The 19847-nt window shown below is 49.4% G+C and overlaps 1 protein-coding gene across 2 annotated transcripts in view; it reads right to left on the bottom strand.

Annotated features, from left to right (window-relative positions):
* Window positions 1–1490: 1490 nt before the first annotated feature.
* The window catches only part of LOC309612191 (uncharacterized protein), a gene marked incomplete at its 5' end in the record, with an annotated part of 90525 nt that continues 72168 nt past the window's right edge, over window positions 1491–19847 (bottom strand). For both annotated transcript variants that reach the window (XR_014235036.1, XM_082357579.1), the window contains one exon: window positions 1491–3758. The remainder of the gene's footprint in view (window positions 3759–19847) is intronic.

Raw genomic sequence — 19847 nt, 5'->3', positions numbered from 1 at the left:
CTGGGCTCGGGGCTCGGCCTGCAGCTGGGCGGGTGTGGACGGCTGTGAAGGATTCAGCAAGCCCCACTCCTGCCCGACAGCGGCCTCCGACCTGTCTGTCTCTCACTCTTTGGCTTAAGCAAGCCTTGCCTCCCCTCCGGGTGCAAATGACTCTGCGCCATGATGGCAGTTGTGGTGGCCCAGTCCCCTCCAGACCCCTGGAGAGTCACCTCGGGGAGCCCTGAGATGAGGGGAGGGCACAGGAAGGGGGAGCAAGGCAGAGAGGCCGGGGCCGCTGTGCCAGACACACCGCTGCTTTCACGCATGTCCCGGGAGTCTAATTTCTAGGAACACTCTAAATCGTGTGAAAAGCAAAAAGCAAAAAGGGATCTGAGTGATGCAGAGTCCACCGCCTCCCGACACTGAGGAATAAACCGGGGTCCAGTGAGATGCAAGTGTCTCCCTGCTGACAGAGGAGGGCCCACACGCAGCCGCTGGCGGTCTCTCCTCCTCCACGCGTCTCCTCCTTCCCTCCTGGGCTTACTCCTCACAGCCTCCAGCTCAGCGACCTGCCCGGGAGGGGCTGGCACAGCCGGCGGGGCCTCAGGGAGGACAGTCGGGCCACGTCCCCAGCGGCCGGCTCCTGTCCGTTTCTGCTGGTCCACAGGAGCGCTCGCAGATATTGCTGGAGGGGCCGGGAAACTCCATAGGCCCTGCGGCTGAGCTGGAGACTTGCAAACGCCCGTGACTCAGTCCCGGGAGCGGAGATGGCTCTGGCCTGCACAGAAAGTGCCAGAATGGGTAAACAGCAGGGGCAGGGGCTGGGAGGGGCAGGGGCTGGGAGGGGCCCCCTTACTGCCTCCTGAGGGGGTGAGCCCTCCCCTCTGGGTGGGGGAAGGCGGGTGTGGGCAGAACCAAAGAGCTGGGCATCCGAAGGCAGGGAAGCCAGAAGAGAGGACAGTAAACCAGGGGCCAGAGCGGGCCCTGGGGCCAGCGAGGGGACAGGTCTGGGAGCAGGCTGGGTGTGGGAGGTTCAGCAGAGTCTAGGTGCCAGGGTGAGTGCCACACGCACCCTCTTCACTTCGGGCAGGAGGGACAGTGAGAGTAGATTAGATTGACGCGCATCTCATGCTCCATTATCCCAAAAAAGAGCGGGTCCTTTTTGAAATTCTACCTATGCAGCAGAGACGCAGACGCGGAAAATGACCATGCGGTGGTCGGGCTGTGCCAGGGAGCAGGAGGGGAAAGGGGGCCAGGGTGTGGGTGCTGGGGTCTTGGGGGCGCGGGGTCGGCGGTGGGGCCTGGAAGCCCCCAGGGAGGCTCTGGGAGCTGTAGGGACCCCTCTCCGGCCCTCAGGCTCTTCCTGCAACAAGACTTCAGCTGGCCGGCGCCACAGGGACAGTTCTGGGACAGCGGTCACCATGGCTGGTGGACACTGAAATGTCAGGAATGTCAAAGTCGACGCTTCCTGCTCCACAGGCATCTCCCCAGGGCCGGAGAGGAGGGGGAGGGCGGGGGTCTATAAAGGATGTGCCATGACTGTCACTATTTATAGTACATTGTCCTGCACTCAGGCCTGGGACCCTTTCCATCCCCCCCAGTTATCGTGTGTGTGCATGTGTGCGTGAGTGTGTCCACCCCCAAGACTTTTGAATAAGGGTTAGAGTGACCAGTGCCAGGATCTGGGCTCCATCCGGCTCTGCCCAGACATGCCACGTGGCCTCCAGCAAGTGGACCCATTAACACTGTCTGGGCCTTTCCTCTCTCAAGTTTAAAAAGGGGTCTAATCCTTCAGAGGTTGTTCAAGAATCAAGGAATGTAACAGACGTGAAAGGAAACTGCCTAAATTTACTTTTTAGAATGACGCTATGTGCATATTCATTTATTTGCTTTTGTTCATTCATTCGTTCAGCGAGCACACCTCATGCTAGGTGCTGAGAAAGTTGGCAGGAGGAAAAAGAACCAGCGTGGCCCTTGTTCTCAGGAAGGCGACAATTTAGTTGGGAAGAAAAACATGAGTAATAAAAACAAATGCGCAGATCGTGTCCGATGTCGTGAAGGGCAAGAACAGCGAGCTCTGGGCAGGAGTAAAGCACAGGCACTGGAGTAGGGGATGCGCCTGAAACTCGAGCCTAGGATGGACCCAGAGGCGGGTCCAGGAGGCTCTGAAGCCCAGAACTCTGTCCACAGGACACAGGACACAAGGCTTATCAGCCAAGACAAGACCAAAAGCCTGGGAATTTGCCCGAACAGGGATGGGGCAGACGGCAGCAGACGGGGTCCCAGGAGTGCAGACCAGCAGCAGGACCGGAGGCAGAGAGGCAGGATGTGTAGCCCTTTGGGGGAGGAGGACCATCAGAACCCAGTTCCTGGCGGAGCAGGGTGCCCAGGTCTAGGAGGACCCCCAGTGGGAGTGGGCGCCTCGACCCTCAGCATCCGAGCCAGCCTGGGATGTTCTGTCAGGGGCTCTGCTTGCCACCGCCGCCCTCCTCTCCTCACGCGCCCGGCTCTACATCCTTCGGCTTTGTCCCTCATCTCCGGCCCCAGGCGAGACCCGAGGACTCTGACACTGGTTCTGGCTTCTCTACTTTTCTCCTCCATGCTGTTCAAGGCCAGAATTCATATATAGTCACCTTGTAACTGCCCAGGGCAGTGCTGGCCTCCTGAACCAACGCATCAGCCAAAGCTTGTCTGACCCACCTAGAAGACTTTGAGCATCAAGCCACTGCCGGCCTGGGGCCTCCTGACGCACCACTCGTCAGGAACTGGGTGGGTTTCAGAGCCTAAAACAGGGACCATCTTCTTCTTCTTCTTCTTTTTTTTTTTTTTTTTTTTCCGGCCGTGCTGCGCAGCTTGCGGGATCTCATTTCCCTGACCAGGGATTGAACCCGGGCCACGGCAGTGAAAGCCCAAAATCCCGACCACTAGGCCACCAGGGAACTCCCAGGGACCGTTTTCTTGATGGAGGCTCAGTGGTCCCAGGCCAGTCTGCAGATGTGTGCTGAGTGAGTGAATGAATGAATGAGAAAAAAGCCGGAGGGTTAAAAATGTTTGGAACCAAGATGCTCTTTTGTATATAAATGAAACAGTTGAAGAAGGCCAGAATTTCCAATGCAGATGGAAATGGCTACACCCCTCCCCAAATATCTTTTTCTAGAGGGATTTCTAAAAGATTCACACACACACACACACCCCTAAACAGGTTTTACTTTTGAGCCCTACAATAACAGAAAGCAAATATGGTGTAGCTCTCAATATTCATATTATATCCTTAAATAGTTCTAGACACAAAGTGCTTTCCTCACTCAATCCTTTATAGAATAACACCACAAGGTAAATGTTGTTTGTGTCCACTGTGAAGGAGAGGACACTGAGCCCCAAGAAGGCAGGCACACAGCCAGCGACTAGCAGAACACAGACAACTACACGTGCAGCAAGCTGCGCTCATGACCTTGGAGTCCGGCTTAGATAGTTTGGTGTTGGTTAATTCCGTCTATGCAACTAAGGCTATTACATGATTTGGCTCCTTCTTGGTGTTTGTTTTCAGACTTTACAGGATTCACTAAAGGCTGATCCAGACCTCTGGTTGCTCCCACATTCTTCTCCTGCCACGTGCTCAGCCCCCCTGACAGTGACATCCACAAAATCACGTGTTAAAGAAGGGGCGGGCGGCGGGAGGAGGTCTGCAGCTGGAAACCTTCCCAGATGTTGTGGTGGGCAACCAGCAGGCATCCTTCGTCATCAGACCTCCGTCAGGGAGATGAGCTCAGCACCAATTCCTGGGAGAGGAAAAGAAAGGATGCTTCTGAAAAGGAAACCAATTTTCCAAGTTGCCTCCATGAATCATGAAAGGCTAGGGAGGTAACATGCACTATCCCGCTGCCCACAGCGCTAGGCTTCAGCAAGTATTACAAATAAATACCCAAATAATGTCATTACCAAGGTACTTAGATGACAAGCATACTTAATGGAAACACCTCTTTTTAAACTCTGAAAATCCTTGTGTAGCAGTTCAAGCGTCTGCTGTAAGTGAATGAAACCATGTTCTGCTCTGAGAGCACTTTGGGGACCCTGCAGAGACCCTCCTTGTATATCACATGATTTGAAGCTATAGCTAAGAAAACCTAGTGAAGTGGTATGACTCTCAGAAATCAAATATGCAAAAACCATAACTTTATTTTTCTATTTTACTAGCCCTCCCTCTTCTGGGATAGTAACAACTAACTTCAGTCATGCTGGAGTCCCCTTACCCTCTTCTCTCTGGGGTTCCCGTAAGTTCTGGGGGCAGAGTGATGGTGGTGGGAATTCCATAGCACTGAGGGCTTGGGAAGGGGGACGTCTCATCTTCAGCGTCATCATCTCACGCTGTCATCAGCTGACACTGTCCCACCTGCCCCTTGGTTGAAGGTCCACACCATGTGTCCACAGGCCATCTCCTGGTCTTTGCCCCTCAGGTCCTCCTGGTGTTACTCACAGACTTATGGACACGATTCAGCAGCTCCTGTGCTGCATTAGTCACAGAAAACTCTGGGAGGTGGACAAAGGCCCTGTCCACCGGACACACGGTGCCATTTCTTCTCCCAGAAGCCTTTCTTCTAAGTCTGGGAACTTATACGCTTATTGGGGATTTCAGCGCCAGCCTCAGGCTCACAGCCTGGGAAATGGGTCTCTCAGCCTCTTGTTTCCGACACCTGTCAATCTAAGCACTCACTTGCCTTCTGACCTTCCAACCCCGAGTCTGGGGAGGAGGGAAGGAAACCTTGCCCTCACCGTATTTTCTTTTCCCACATTTTCTGTCAAATATGTTGTCTACGCCCAAGTCCATTCTACTCCTCTAAGGACTTAAGTTTGTTTTGCTTCAATGTGAGTTTTTCGGTGTCATTTATATATTGATACAATAAAATGCACAGATTTTAAGTATTCAGTTTGAACAAGAAAATACATTTCCATCATCCCAGAAGATTCCCTCATGAAAGGGCCTAAACTTTTGAAAATGAAGCCCAAAAAATTTCCCTTTCTTTTCCTCTCTTCTATTTTGCTGCTTCCCTTTGCCAAGGTAATGAGCCTCACCGCCTACCTGCTGCTGCCTGAAAGGGCCAAGATATATAAAGAAGTCCCAGGGGCGGGAGGGCAGGGGGACCCCAGAGGTAAAATTTTAGAATATTAACCTCCATATGAATCACCCAATAACAAAGAATTCTCCTCATTACATTTCCGCAATACATTATAGTTTACCATGTGCTTTCACAATATTCATCTCATTTACCCTTACAATGACCCATTTTATATATGTACAAATTATCATGCCCATTTTGCAGATGGGAAAACTGAGGTACTGAGAGCGGAGAAATGATTTTCTAATGCCACAGCTGGTGGGTGTCAGAGATGAGAAAGGACCCAGGTTCACAGCACTACATTCTGTGCCCAGCCCTTAGAACAGAGAATAGACAAGGCTGTCATTGCTGTAGAAGAATCTGAAGGTCTCCCAACCCCTTCCCCTTACCTAGACCCCCCTCAAGTCCCCAAGGACAGGTTTCCCTCCTTTTACTCTCCATCAGTTCTTCCTGAAGGTTAAGGCATTAAAGTCTTAGTAGGAGTGTCCCTGTGGAGTATGCCATGAAGGTGGGGTGGGGCAAATTGACTCCAATGAGGAAGTGTACTACAAGTGATGACGTGTAAGACGCTGGTCCATCACGGCTGGAGCTGAATTCCCTGGGCCAAATCTGGTCTTTCTCACTTACAAGCTGTGATTCTGGACAACTTAAAAAATTTAAAAATTAAAAAAAATTAAAAAACAACAACAACAAAAACTCTATGCCTCAGTTTCCCCATATGTAAAGGGAAGGTAATACTAAGAATCTCATGCAAAAGGGTTATCATGAGAATCAAACGAGATAAAGTAGGTAAAATATGTGACTCGTGCCTGATGCATCAATAGATGCTCGCTGGTATCATTGAAAGCAGGCTGTAAAAACACGCAGATGCTAATATTTCACCGTGTCATTCACGCCGCAGAAAGACAAACTGCCTGTTTTAAGTCCCCTTTGATGCAGTGTTCATCTGGGGAGGCTCCTGGGAATAACCCAGCGTGGCTGGTTCCAAATGGGCGCAGAATTCAGCGGGTACAGGTAGAAGCCACCCTCCACTTTCCAGGGAGAGCAGACCAAAGACAAACACTCGTAAGGGAAAGTGAGGTCATCCCTGAGAAGCAGGCCGGAGTAGAGCAGAAAACTGAGAAAACCAGGCGGGTTTGGGCATGTTCGTTCTGGGACTACGTGCCAGGCAGGGAGACGCCAGGCGACGTGTGGCGGAATGAGGGCTCGGCTGTGCGGGGAGTTCACCCAGGGCAGCTCCAAGTCGCCTCTGGGCCAGATGTTGACAGGGATGGTGACACAGAAGGGCTTGAAGGTCAAAGCCAGCGCAGTGCTGGGCATGGGGTTGGGGAGCTGCCCTTTGGAGCAGGGCAGAGAGCGAGCCTTGAGGAGAGTCGGGGAGAGTCAGGGTGCGTCATGCAGGAACCGAGGGGACCACGTTTATGTGGGTGTCGCGAGGGCACAGGGCACAGGGCTCCTCGTCTGCGCTGGATCCGGGTTCTGGAAGGAGACGGGCCCCCCCCCGGCCCTGTGGGGGAGTGAGGAAAACTCAGTGTTTTGAGGTTTTAGGAATTGTTTTGCCCTTTTTCTCCCTAAGAAATTGGAATCTGAACAAGCCTCTTAGCTTATTGTTGAAAATCATCAGGACTAGAAAGATGAGAAGCTGAGACTGAGATTTCAGCAAATTTAAACTCACTGGAGTGAGGCGGAAGGAATTATTGTAGGCAGATCAGCTCCTTTAGGAAACAGGGAAAGTGAAGACAAGCCTCGGTGGAGAGATCCTTTCCCTGTGGTCACACCCATCCGGGAACCCCTGACCTCTTCACCCCCAAAAGGCGGGGACAGAGAGGCCTGTGGCCCCTCAGAATGCTGAACCTGTTAAAGGAATGAACCCACGACCCGTCAGGAAAGCTTAAATACATGAATGTCACAAGAACTTCCCCCGGGAACCTAGGCCTTTAGCAGCACAAGAATAGCAATTTTCTAATATGTTTTCATTTCAACACCGGAGTTTCATTTTTTTTCTTCTTTCTCTCACTTTACTGTTTTTTGGTGTCTTAAGGCATCATGCAATTCCATGGAGATGCAGCACAAAAAACTGAGAAGCAATTCCGCCAATAAGCAGGAGAGTGATAGAACTAAGATCCGTGTGCCACTTCACAGTTTACAAAGCACTGTGGTGGCCATTTCAGGGTTTTCAGCTTTGAAGGAGCTGAGGGACACGATGTGGAAAAGAAGGTCGTTGTCTCGGAGACACAGAAATGGCCTTGAGAAATGCAGTTAGAAGTGAAACCCCAGTGCTATGTACGAGTCTGTCTTTGACAAACCCTCAGTCTGAGGTTTCCCAGGTCAGCAGATGACTCAAATTCTCCACCATCGGCTGCAGAAGGGAACAAAACAAACAGAAAAGAGTAGGGAGAAGTTCAGCCCTACATGGTTGTCTCCAGAGGAGGTGCACTGGGACTAGGATCTCTCCGGAGTGCGGAGGGCTCAGACCAGCGTGGCTGCAGCCGGGCGCCACTCAAAGCCTTGGCGATGTGGTCCAGACGCTGGTCCCCTCTCGGCAGGTGACTCTGGGGGAGGGGGGGCCAGGAAGCCATCACCTGAGCCCCTGGGCCTTCAGCTGATGCATTTGGAAAACACTCTCTCTCTCTTCACAGGGTGCGGAGGATTCATTCATATTTACAAAGACCTTTCTGATCCTTGTTGGGAGGGGCTGGGCCAGCTCTGATTATCCAGGGCGTCAGCTGCCACTCACTTTTCTCTGGCACAACTCTGCCCCGGAAGGTGTCAAAGGAGACTGATGCTTTGTTACCGTCAGGATGGGCCATTGCCCTTCCCGCTGGTGTGGTTGCTTGTCTGCGTCGCCAATTTACTGCCCAGATTCCCAACCTCAGCAGGGAGATGGAATCTCATTTGGGGAGATTGTGACACTAGCCCTGTGCCCCACCCGGCCCCCTCCCACCCCAGGAGGAGGCAGCGGTGCGTGGGGTATAATTTGACAAACTCCTAAAAGGATACACGCAGCCAAAAACAAACCCCATGACTTTCACAGGGGCTGGATATCCCCTCATTAAAAATTCACTCCTGGGACTTCCCTGGCGGTCCAGTGGTTAAGACTCCGAGCTTCCACTGCAGGGGGCACAGGTTCGATCCCTGGTCCGGGAACTAAGATCCTGCATGCCGCATGGTGCAGCCAAAAAATAAATGAAATGAAATATAAAATTAAATTAAATTAAATTCACTCCTTTGGGTCTCGGATGTTTTTCCTGAGTCCGGGATGTTATAGCAGAAAGAGGACACAGAACACCTGGCCCTCAGTTCCCGCCCCCTTGGTTTGGTGCTGGCTCGGCTTTTTCTAGCCTGATGACCTGGGATAAACCCACTCTCTTCCTTCCTTTCTTTTTTTTTTTTTTCATCTGAAATGGCACCACTAATGCCCATCTCTCAGGGCTGCTGTGAGGATCAGGCGGGATAATGGATGTGAAAGCCGAGTGTTGCAGAAACGTAAGAAGGACAATTACTACTAAAATGCTCATTGGCCCGGCTGGCTAATCCCTAGTGGGGATTAGCGGATGGCTCCCCAGGCCCAGGCAGGCACCCAGGGTGGGCAGAGCAGCAGAGCCAGGGGACCACAATGGGGAGGAAGGCTCCGGAAGAGAAAGGGGGAGGGACCCTCTCCTGCTGGCATGACTGTGGAAGTCTTGGGGTGAGGAGGGGCCCAAGACCTTTCCCTGCTTCCCCAGACAACTGGGAGCACGGTGGGCGTCCCGGTGCTGCCTGCCCACCCCCGTCCCCAGCCTCTGAGCCCTGCTCTCCTGTGGCCAAGGATGTGAAGACTCAGGGAGACTCACTCGGAACCATTAGGAAAAAACCAGCTGTGTCTAGGTCTATACAGACCCATCACGCAGGTAATTCAGGCGAAAGGCTTGGTTTTGGCACGAGAAGCCCACATGCGTCAGAACAGAGTAATTGCTTTCTTTGTCAGAATTTCCTGGATAATCTCCTCCCCATTGTCTGCCTGAAAGAACCATCCTCGCATCTGGGAGCCTGCTTGCCAAACATGATTGGGTCCTTAGAGATGAAAGGCACAGTGTAAGCGATTTTGCATAAACACGCTGGCACACGTATTAATTATTACAAGGGGGAAATGTGCCCGTGTGTTCCATCTGAGAGGATGACGCCGGGATGAGATGTGTGGAGAGGAGATGGCAGGTGAGGGAACCACAGGAGCTCCTCCTTATCAGGAGCCTGCTGGCACCCAGGCTCTGTCCCGGGTATTTTGCATTAAAAATCTCATTGAATCCTCACAACAGCCCTGGGAGGCAGCCCCCAAGAGCGGAAAGAACTTGCGTTTAGAAGCCAAACGTTAGTGGATTTGATTCCCGACTCTGCCATTTGCTGTGGGAACGAAGCGAGAGCTCCAGTCTCCTCATCTGTTCATGGGAGTGACATGGGTGGCCTCAGAGGGTATTGGGAGAACTGAGCGCAGTTATGGGTGTGAAGCGCCTGCCAGGCGCACGGCGGGCGTGTGACAGATGTGCCCCTTCACAGGCGAGCATGGCGGTCGGCAGCAGGTGCAGAGCCATCCCCCTCCAGTGGGCACGCGTTGGGCTCGGAGGTGATTGACTCACACCCTTCATGGCATCCACTGTAACCCTGGATGTCTCACCTCCAGGGTTTGCAAGCAGGTCGAGGGCACGGTTGTGCATCTCCCTCTGTATCCTCAGCGTTTCTCACACAGCACCTCGCACGCACCCTCTAATTCCTCCGAAATGTGTGTTCAGTGAATGGAAGAATGAAGGAGAGCCCGGACTGGACTGACCCCGCTGAGTCAAGGTGATCCTGTGACAGGGATCCCCGTGCGCCTGACAAGTCGGGGTTGGGGTGTGAGCTCCCCTCTGACTGCAGGGAAGGTAGCTGGAAGGCTTTCTGATGCCCACCTTCCTTACAGGCAGAGGGACGGCCCCGCAAGGAGGAAGTGTCGGAGGTGGCAGAAATGGCCTCAGAAAGAAATGGCACAAGCTGGGAAGCCATAAGGGAACTTGTGTTGAGCAAGCATTGGGAAGGTCAGACGGGAGAATGGCTAGAACACACTCTGAAAATGCTACCGCCCAGGAGAACGAGAGGGACGGCCGTTTCTACGAATAGCAGTACCCTGGAGCAAGAGTTAGTGGGGGGTCTTCTTCGGGCTTCCCTGGGCTGTAGCGAGAAGACAGGAAAAACAAAGGCCCGGACGGAACCCCAGTAACGATATACGCATAAGACTGTGGGTTTAGAAGAAGAAAACCGGGAACAGTGCCCTCCCTGCCCCCGACTGTTGTGCCGAGGCCACAGGGAAGTGGCTACCTTGGCCCCCAGAGGAAGGAAGAGGCACTTGACCGAAGACCCGCCAGCGAGCTCCAGAGGGGCAGGTGTGATGATGGCGTGTCTGACCTCCAGGCCTCCAGGCCGAGGCCGTGCTCACCGCGAGCCGCCGGCTTTCTTCTGAAGGACAAAGCCCTCAGCAGGCAGGTGCCCCTCCCAACCTTGCCCGGCCCTCACCCGCGGTCCACCTCCGCCCAGCCTGTGGTGCCTGGCACATGGGGCGGCACAGACCCTGTGCCTGGAACTACAGATGAAAGCAGATGCTCCGCCCACGCCCTTGGCGCAGAGTTTCCCAGGGGCACGGGCTCCCCTCCGGAGAGAAGGTGAAGTCAGCGCCTCCGGGCCAAACATCAGCTCCTGCCTCGTGATGTGACGTGCCCAGCCCTCAGGGCCTCGGCCCAGCCGCTGGGAGAAGTCACACGGCTCCCGCCCCTGTTGCCGGGCCTGGGAGGGTGGCTGATTAAGGTCTCCCTTGGCCGACTGCAGCCTGCCATCAGGAGCCCAGGCGGCTTCCTAGTCCCCGTCCCTCCAGACACTGCCACCTCCCTCGTAGATGGCATCTGACTTCCTTGATCTGCATAAGCAAGAATTCTGCTTTATTCAAACAGCAATAACGAATTGGAGGATGTGACCTCTGCAGTGATGGGGGAATTAGAAAGACACCTATGTCCCCTGCTGTCAAGGAGTCAAGAACCTGGAGGGGAGGTGGCAGGAGACACGGGACAGTTACGTGGCAGCCAGAACCGCTGTCGGGACACACGTGCTGGTGGAGGAGGGCTCCCGGGTGGAGTCATTCATGAGCTGGGCCTGGAAGGGGAGGCGAGCAGGAAGTGGAACAGGGTGCAGAGAGGTGTGTTTTACCTGCCACGTCAGCCTGACAGAGCTGAGGGATGCCCCAGTAACCGGTAAAGCATTATTCCTGGGTGTGTCTGGGGCTCTGTTTCTGGAAAAGATTAGCATTTGAATCAGTAGACTGAGTAAAGATGGCCCTCCCCGAAGGGGGTGGCAGCGTCCAGCCTGCTGATGCTTGAGCTGGGACATCCATCTCTCCTGCCCTCGGATGTTGGTGCTCCTGGGCCTTCAGACTTGAGCTGGGACTCCCACCACCAAAGGGCCCAGGTTCTTGGGCCTTTGGGCTGAGACTTATGTCTTCAGCTCTCGTGGTTCTCAGGCCTTCAGACGTGGACTGAATTACACCACTGGTTTCCTGGTTCTTCATCTTACAGAGAGCAGGTGTCAGGACTTAGTTCTCAGCCTCCATACTCACGTGAGCCACTTCCTATAAAAAATGTCCTCTTGGGGCTTCCCTGGTGGCGCAGTGGTTCAGAGTCTGCCTGCCAATTCAGGGGACACGGGTTCGAGCCCTGGTCTGGGAGGATCCCGCGTGCCGCGGAGCAGCTGGGCCTGTGAGCCACAACTACTGAGCCTGCGCGTCTGGAGCCTGTGCTCCGCAACGGGAGAGGCCGCGATGGTGAGAGGCCCGCGCACCGCGATGAAGAGTGGCCCCCGCTTGCCGCGGCTGGAGGAGGCCCTCGCACAGAAACGAAGACCCAACACAGTCATAAATAAATAAATAAATAAATACTTTTTAAAAAATAATTAATAAAAAATAAAATTTAAAAGTCAGACAAGAGAAGTGTCTGATTATTAAAAAAAAAAAATGTCCTCTTATATCTATCTATCTATTCATCCTGTGGGTTCTGTTTCTCTGGAGACCCCTAATACACTCCTATTCAGGCACAAATTATGGCACTGCCAAGTGCTGGAGAAGATGTGGATCCACAGATCCTTGGAAAACAGTTGAGCAAACCCCAGCGGAACAGTTACATACACTGTGACCCAGCAATTCCACATCCAGGTTTATTTCCAAGAAAATGCATCAACAAAAATGTTCATAGCAGGACTGTTCAAACGCTCATCAAAGAAGACTGGCTAAACGGACTGAGATACACTCACACCATCCACTGAATAACAGACAGCAGTCAAAATAAATAGACCACAGTGACACATAACAATGGATGACGCTTATCAACTTAATATTGAGTGAGAAAAATGAGTCCTAAAATATTACATGCAGCATGACATTGTTAAAGAAGGTAAAGACAATTAAAATTTTAAAGACACATTTTAGAAATATGTATGGAAGAGATAAATACCTATTGATGACATGAGAGGGTATAAGAAGGAAAATAAGAAAAGAAGGCACCTAGGATTCAGGATGGTGGTTACTTCGGAGAAGGGAAGGAAAGGGGGGTGTGATGGGATGAATCACACAGCTGGGTGTTCACCATCGTTAGGGCTCTGGGTTTCAGGTTGGGCAGTGGTTTCACAGGTGTTTATTACTTTTAAATGTGATCTATAACGTAGGTAGGCAGATAGGTAGGTAGGTAGTAGGGCCATGCATGGACCAATAATAAAAATATTATCATGCACCAAAGATTATAATTTAGGCAATTTTGTGTGCCTGAGGTCCATGAGAATTTTTTTTACGTGGCAGAGAATCCAAGGAAGGGGTAGTGGCATGAGAAGAAGGAAGGAGTCTGGTGTACAGTGTGGACAATATAGGAACCCGACGTGCTGATGCAGAGGGTGACCTAAGGGTGACCTGAACGCAGGGGGTTTCCAGCTCTCTCCAGGCCTCAGGTGGGCAGTCAGGTGTCAGGCCTCGCCCAGAGCCTCGAGGCCCCGACCTTGCCCTTGGGTTCCGGAACCAGAGCACCGGACACCTGTGGCCCCCAGAGGAGAAGGAAGGCTGGTGTGAGCAGGAGAGGCTGGTGGCTTCGTCCAGCACTCGTCACCCAGGGTGTGAAAATGCGGATTCACCTTCTGTCGCAGCAGTTTGCTCCTTTCTAATTGGGACCTCTGCCTTGACGGGCCTCTCACTAGAACACCTTGCGTGTTCTAGGACTGGAGCAGACCACCAGGTCTCAGGCTCCACCCAGGCTCTAGAACGCTGGCCTGGTGGGAGAAGGTGGGGCCTTGGGCTACCAGTGACCGGCCGCCCAGCTCAGGCCACACTCCCGGCCCGGGAGGTCTTACTGTAACTCCCCCCAGAGCCCCGCCCCAGACCTCCACCCACCCCCCCCAACCCCCAGGCCTCTGGCAAGTTCTGCAGCCTGAGCGGCCTTCCGCAGACGACTCTGCCTTCCAGCGAGCGGCAAGATCCCCCCGACGCTCTGCACCCCTCCGCCCCGACCAGCCCCACCTCCTCCCTGCCCTGCGGTCGGGGTGGGTCCCAGCTCAGCTCCAAGGCCAGCCCTCCTCTGCCCTTGACCACGTCCTCTTCCTGGTCCTCCCCCACCGGCCTGGCCTGTCCCTCCACCTTCTACCCTGGACCTTCCTTCTCTCTGACGGACTCCTTCCCCTCCTCAGCCTTCACGCGTACTCAGGTCTCCACCAACTTGAGAAAGAGAACTTCCCTTAACCGTCAGTCACCATCCAATCTCTCCTCCCCTTTTCCTCTTAAAAGAAAAGCCTGCATTCCCGCTCTCCACCTCGGGTCCCTCCCTCGTTACCCGAGGACTTGCAATCTGGATTTTACTCCACCACCCTCTCCCAACTCCCTGAAACAGATCTACGTTCTCCAGGGCCTTTAATTGCCAAACAGAACAGAACATCACTTTCATTCCTTATCCTTCCAGCCATCTCTACCTGGAGCTCTCTTGTAACTCTCTTCTTGAAACTCGCTGGTCCACTGGTTTCCACGGTCTGTCTTGGCTTCCCTCTTACCTCTTGGACTGTTTCTTCTTGGACTCCTTCTTTTATTTGCCCCTAAATGTTGCAGAGTCTGTCTTTGGCCCACTCTTCTTCCCCTCTACTCACCCTCCTTGGATAATTCAACAGTGAGTTGATTCAGGCACCAAACATTTGCTCAGGCCTCTCCAATCTATGTCTGCAGGTGAGATGCACCTTGTAACATCAACTTCCTGTTAGTTGTCACCACCTGAGCTACTTGCAGTCACCTCGAGCTCACACTAGTCTTCTCCCCACAAAAGTTGTGCCTCCTATTTCCTCACTCAGTGGACACTGCCATCATCCCATCCAAACTGGAATTCACTCTTGATTCCTGCCTCCCCCTAACTTCCCCCCGTGACTGAATCGGTCACTGAGTCCTGCTGATTTTCCTTCCCACCTATTTCTTCTCTCCAGTCCTACCACTACCCATCTCTAGCTCTTCTGTGGAATTGACCTCCTCATCTCTGTATCCTCCCAAATTCATCCTCCTCTGTAGCCAGAGTGTTGCTTCTACAGCCCAGGCTCTGGCCACACCACTCTCATGCCCACTTCCCTCAAGGAGAAACTTCGAGCTTCTGCATGACACATAGAGGTCCCCAGGGGTCTTCCCACTCTCCCTGCTCCCTTCTTCCTCCTAAGCAGAGCTCCTCGTCCTAACTGCCCACTCCCTCTCCTTGCCGGTTCTGGGCTGTGCCCCTCCTGGGGCTCTTCCCTACACACCTACTCCTCATCCTCCAGGCCCCAGCTCAGGCTCTGCTGCCTCCGGGGCACACTTCCTGGCTCCCCAGATGCAGTGGTCACCAGCCCTAAACCCTGGATGAATGTCCATCACCATACTTTTCACATTACATCATATTTGCTTCTCTATATGTCTATTTCCCACGATAGATTTGGTCAAGGTGGCATAACTCATCTTTCTCTACTGAAGCCCCAGCACCAGACCTAGTTCAGCACACATTTTTGGATGGAAGAATGAGTCACATTGTGAGGCCCCTTCCAGCTCTGAGGTTTTGTTGTTTCCCTGTTAACTTTAGAAATTGCTAGACTTTGAACTTCAAAGGAAGCAGGAGAGAATTCAAGAAGGTGGAAAAAGAAGCATAAACCAAATACATGCTCTGCAGTTTCTCGGCACTGCTCCTGAAGAGCCTCCATTCTAAGGAGCATGTGCTGTATGAAGTGCCCCTTCCTTCAGAGATGAAACAGTGCATGAAAACTGAGCTCAGCTACTGGCTCTCCCATACAACATTAGGAAACAAATCTTAATTCTTTTGGCTTCCATTTCCCATGTATACAATGGAATTTCCATTTTGGATTTATTTATTGAGCAGGCATTTCTCATACTCGTATCTCTTGCCACATACAGCAATACGCTCCCAATACGTCAGAAGGTTAAATACAAAAAGCATAAAAAGAAGAAAACAGAACTAACATTTATTCCAGCAGTGGAGCAAAGGTAAATTTCCAGCTCTTGAAAAATTGAGTCTGTCATCAGACAAGATAGATGGGTTTGAATAAATAAATCTTTGTACAACAAAATTCTACAAAATATATATTAAAAGGAAAACAACAGAATGGGAAAATTATGTCACCAATATTACTGTGACACTTCAGGGAGTTTCTCAGTTTTCATGGATATCTCCCATGTCTACAGGAGCTGTGTGGCTGACAGGGTCTTGGTGGTCCGGCCGGGTGTCAGGCCTGTGACTCTGAGGTGGGAGAGCCGAGTTCAGGACATTGGTCCACCAGAGACCTCCCGGTTCCACGTAATATCAAACAGCAAAAGCTCTCCCAGAGATCTCCATCTCAATGTTAAGACCCAGCTCCACTCAACGACCAGCAAGCTCCAGTGGTGGACACCCACGCCAAACAACTAGCAAGACAGGAACACAACCCCACCCATTAGCAGAGAGGCTGCCTAAAATCATAATAAGGTCACAGACACCCCAAAACACACCACCAGACGTGGTCCTGCCCACCAGAAAGACAAGATCCAGCCTCATCCACCAGAACACAGGCACTAGTCCCCTCCACCAGGAATCCTACAAAACCCACTGAACCAACCTTACCCACTGGGGGCAGACACCAAAAACAATGGGAACTATGAACCTACAGCCTGTGAAAAGGAGACCCCAAACACAGTAAGTTAAGCAAAATGAGAAGACAGAGAAACACACAGCAGATAAATGAGCAAGGTAAAAACCCACCAGACCAAACAAATGAAGAGGAAATAGGCAGTCTACCTGAAAAAGAATTCAGAGTAATGATAGTAAAGATGATCCAAAATCTTGGAAATAGAATGGAGAAAATACAAGAAACGTTTAACAAGGACCTAGAAGAACTAAAGAGCAAACAAACAGTGATGAACAACACAATAAATGAAATTAAAATTCTCTAGAAGGAATCAGTAGCAGAATAACCGAGGCAGAAGAACGGATAAGTGACCTGGAAGATAAAATGGTGGAAATAACTACTGCAGAGCAGTAGAATAAAGAAAAAAGAGTAAAAAGAATTGAGGACAGTCTTAGAGACCTCTGGGTCAACATTTAACTCACCAACATTCGAATTACAGAGGTCCCAGAAGAAGAAGAGAAAAAGAAAGGGACTGAGAAAATATTTGAAAAGATTATAGTGAAAACTTCCCTAATATGGGAAAGGAAATAGTCAGTCAAGTACAGGAAGTGCAGAGAGTCCCATACAGGATAAATCCAAGGAGAAACACACTAAGACACATAGTAATCAAACTATCAAAAATTAAATATAAAGAAAATATATTAAAAGCAGCAAAGGAAAAACAACAAATAACATACAAGGGAATCCCCATAAGGCTAACAGCTGATCTTTCAGCAGAAACTCTGCAAGCCAGAAGGGAGTGGCAGGACATATTTAAAGTGATGAAAGGGAAAAACCTGCAACCAAGGTTACTCTTTCCAGCAAGAATCTCATTCAGATTTGACGGAGAAATTAAAACCTTTACAGACTAGCAAAAGCTAAGAGAATTCAGCACAACCAAACCAGCTTTACAACAAATGCTAAAGAAACTACTCTAGGCAGGAAACACAAGAGAAGGAAAAGACCTACAGTAACAAACCCAAAACAATTAAGAAAATGGTAATAGGAACATACATATCGATAATTACCTTAAATGTAAATGGACTAAATGCCCCAACCAAAAGGGATAGGCTGGCTGAATGGATACCAAAACAAGACCCGTATATATGCTGTCTACAAGAGACCCACTTCAGACCTAGGGACACATACAGACTGAAAGTGAGGGGATGGAAAAAGGTATTCCATGCAAATGGAAATCAAAAGAAAGCTGGAGTAGCAATTCTCATATTAGACAAAATAGACTTTAAAATAAAGACTATTACAAGAGACAAAGAAGTACACTACATAATGATCAAGGGATCAATCCAAGAAGAAGATATAACAATTGTAAATATTTATGCACCCAACACAGGAGCACCTCAATACATAAGGCAAATGCTAACAGCCATAAAAGGGGAAATTGACAGTAACACAATCATAGTAGGGGACTTTAACACCCCACTTTCACCAATGGACAGATCATCCAAAATGAAAATAAATAAGGAAACACAAGCTTTAAATGACACATTAAACAAGATGGACTTAATTGATATTTATAGGACATTCCATCCAAAAACAACAGAATACACTTTCTTCTCAAGTGCTCATGGAACATTTTCCAGGATAGATCGTATCTTGGGTAACAAATCAAGCCTTGGTAAATTTAAGAAAATTGAAATTTTATCAAGTATCTTTTCTGACCACAATACTATGAGACTACATATCGATTATGGGAAAAAATCTGTAAAAAATACAAACACATGAAGGCTAAACAATACACTACTTAATAACCAAGAGATCACTGAAGAAATCAAAGAGGAAATAAAAAAATACCTAGAAACAAATGACAATGAAAACATGATGACCCAAAACCTATGGGATGCAGCAAAAGCAGTTCTACGAGGGAATTTTATAGCAATACAATCCTACCTCAAGAAACAAGAAACATCTCAAATAAACAACCTAAACTTACACCTAAAGCAATTAGAGAAAGAAGAACAAAAAAAACCCAAAGTTAGCAGAAGCAAAGAAATCATAAAGATCAGATCAGAAATAAATGAAAAAACAATAGCAAAGATCAATAAAACCAAAAGCTGGTTCTTTGAGAAGATAAACAAAATTGATAAACCATTAGCCAGACTCATCAAGAAAAAAAGGGAGAAGACTCAAATCAATAGAATTAGAAATGAAAAAGGAAAAGTAACAACTGACACTGCAGAAATATAAAGGATCATGAGAGATTACTACAAACAACTATATGCCAATAAAATGGACGACCTGAAAGAAACGGACAAATTCTTAGAAAAGCACAACCTTCTGAGACTGAACCAGGAAGAAATAGAAAATATAACCAGACCAATCACAAGCACTGAAATTGAGACTGTCATTACAAATCTTCCAACAAACAAAAGCCCAGGACCAGATGGCTTCACAGGCAAATTCTATCAAACATCTAGAGAAGAGCTAACACCTATCCTTTTCAAACTCTTCCAAAATATAGCAGAGGGAGGAACACTCCCAAACTCATTCTACGAGGCTACCATCACCCTGATACCAAAACCAGACAAAGATGTCACAAAGAAAGAAAACTACAGGCCAATATCACTGATGAACATACATGCAAAAATCCTCAACAAAATACTAGCAAACAGAATCCAACAGCACATTAAAAGGATCATACCCCATGATCAAGTGGGGTTCATCCCAGGAATGCAAGGATTCTTCAATATGTGCAAATCAATCAATGTGATAAATCATATTAACAAACTGAAGGAGAAAAACCATATGATCATCTCAATAGATGCAGAGAAAGCTTTCAGCAAAACTCAACACCCATTTATGATAAAAACCCTCCAGAAAGTAGGCATAGAGGGAACTTACCTCAACATAATAAATGCCATGTATGACAAACCCACAGCCAACATCATTCTCAATGGTGAAAAACTGAAACCATTTCCTCTAAGATTGGGAACAAGACAAGGTTGTCCACTCTCACCACTATTATTCAACATAGTTTTGGAAGTTTTAGCCACAGCAATCAGAGAAGAAAAGGAAATAAAAGGAATCCAAATCGGAAAAGAAGAAGTAAAGCTGTCATTGTTTGCAGACGACATGATACTATACATAGAGAATCCTAAAGATGCTACCAGAAAACTCCTAGAGCTAATCAATGAATTTGGTAAAGTAGCAGGATACAAAATGAATGCACAGAAATCTCTTGCATTCCTATACACTAATGATGAAAAATCTGAAAGAGAAATTAAGGAAACACTCCCATTTACCATTGCAACAAAAAGAATAAAATAACTAGGAATAAACTTACCTAAGGAGACTAAAGACCTGTATGCAGAAAACTATAAGACACTGATGAAAGAAATTAAAGATGATACAAACAGATGGAGAGATATACCATGTTCTTGGATGGGAAGAATCAACATTGTGAAAATGACTCTACTACCCAAAGCAATCTGCAGATTCAGTGCAATCCCTATCAAACTACCAATGGCATTTTTTCACAGAACTAGAACAAAAAAATTCACAATTTGTATAGAAACACAAAAGACCCCGAATAGCCAATGCAATCTT

The sequence above is a fragment of the Balaenoptera borealis genome (assembly GCF_965194805.1).
Source record: "Balaenoptera borealis genome assembly, chromosome: 15".
NCBI classification, from domain to species: Eukaryota; Metazoa; Chordata; class Mammalia; order Artiodactyla; family Balaenopteridae; genus Balaenoptera; species Balaenoptera borealis.
This window is presented reverse-complemented; position numbering and strand designations above follow the sequence as displayed.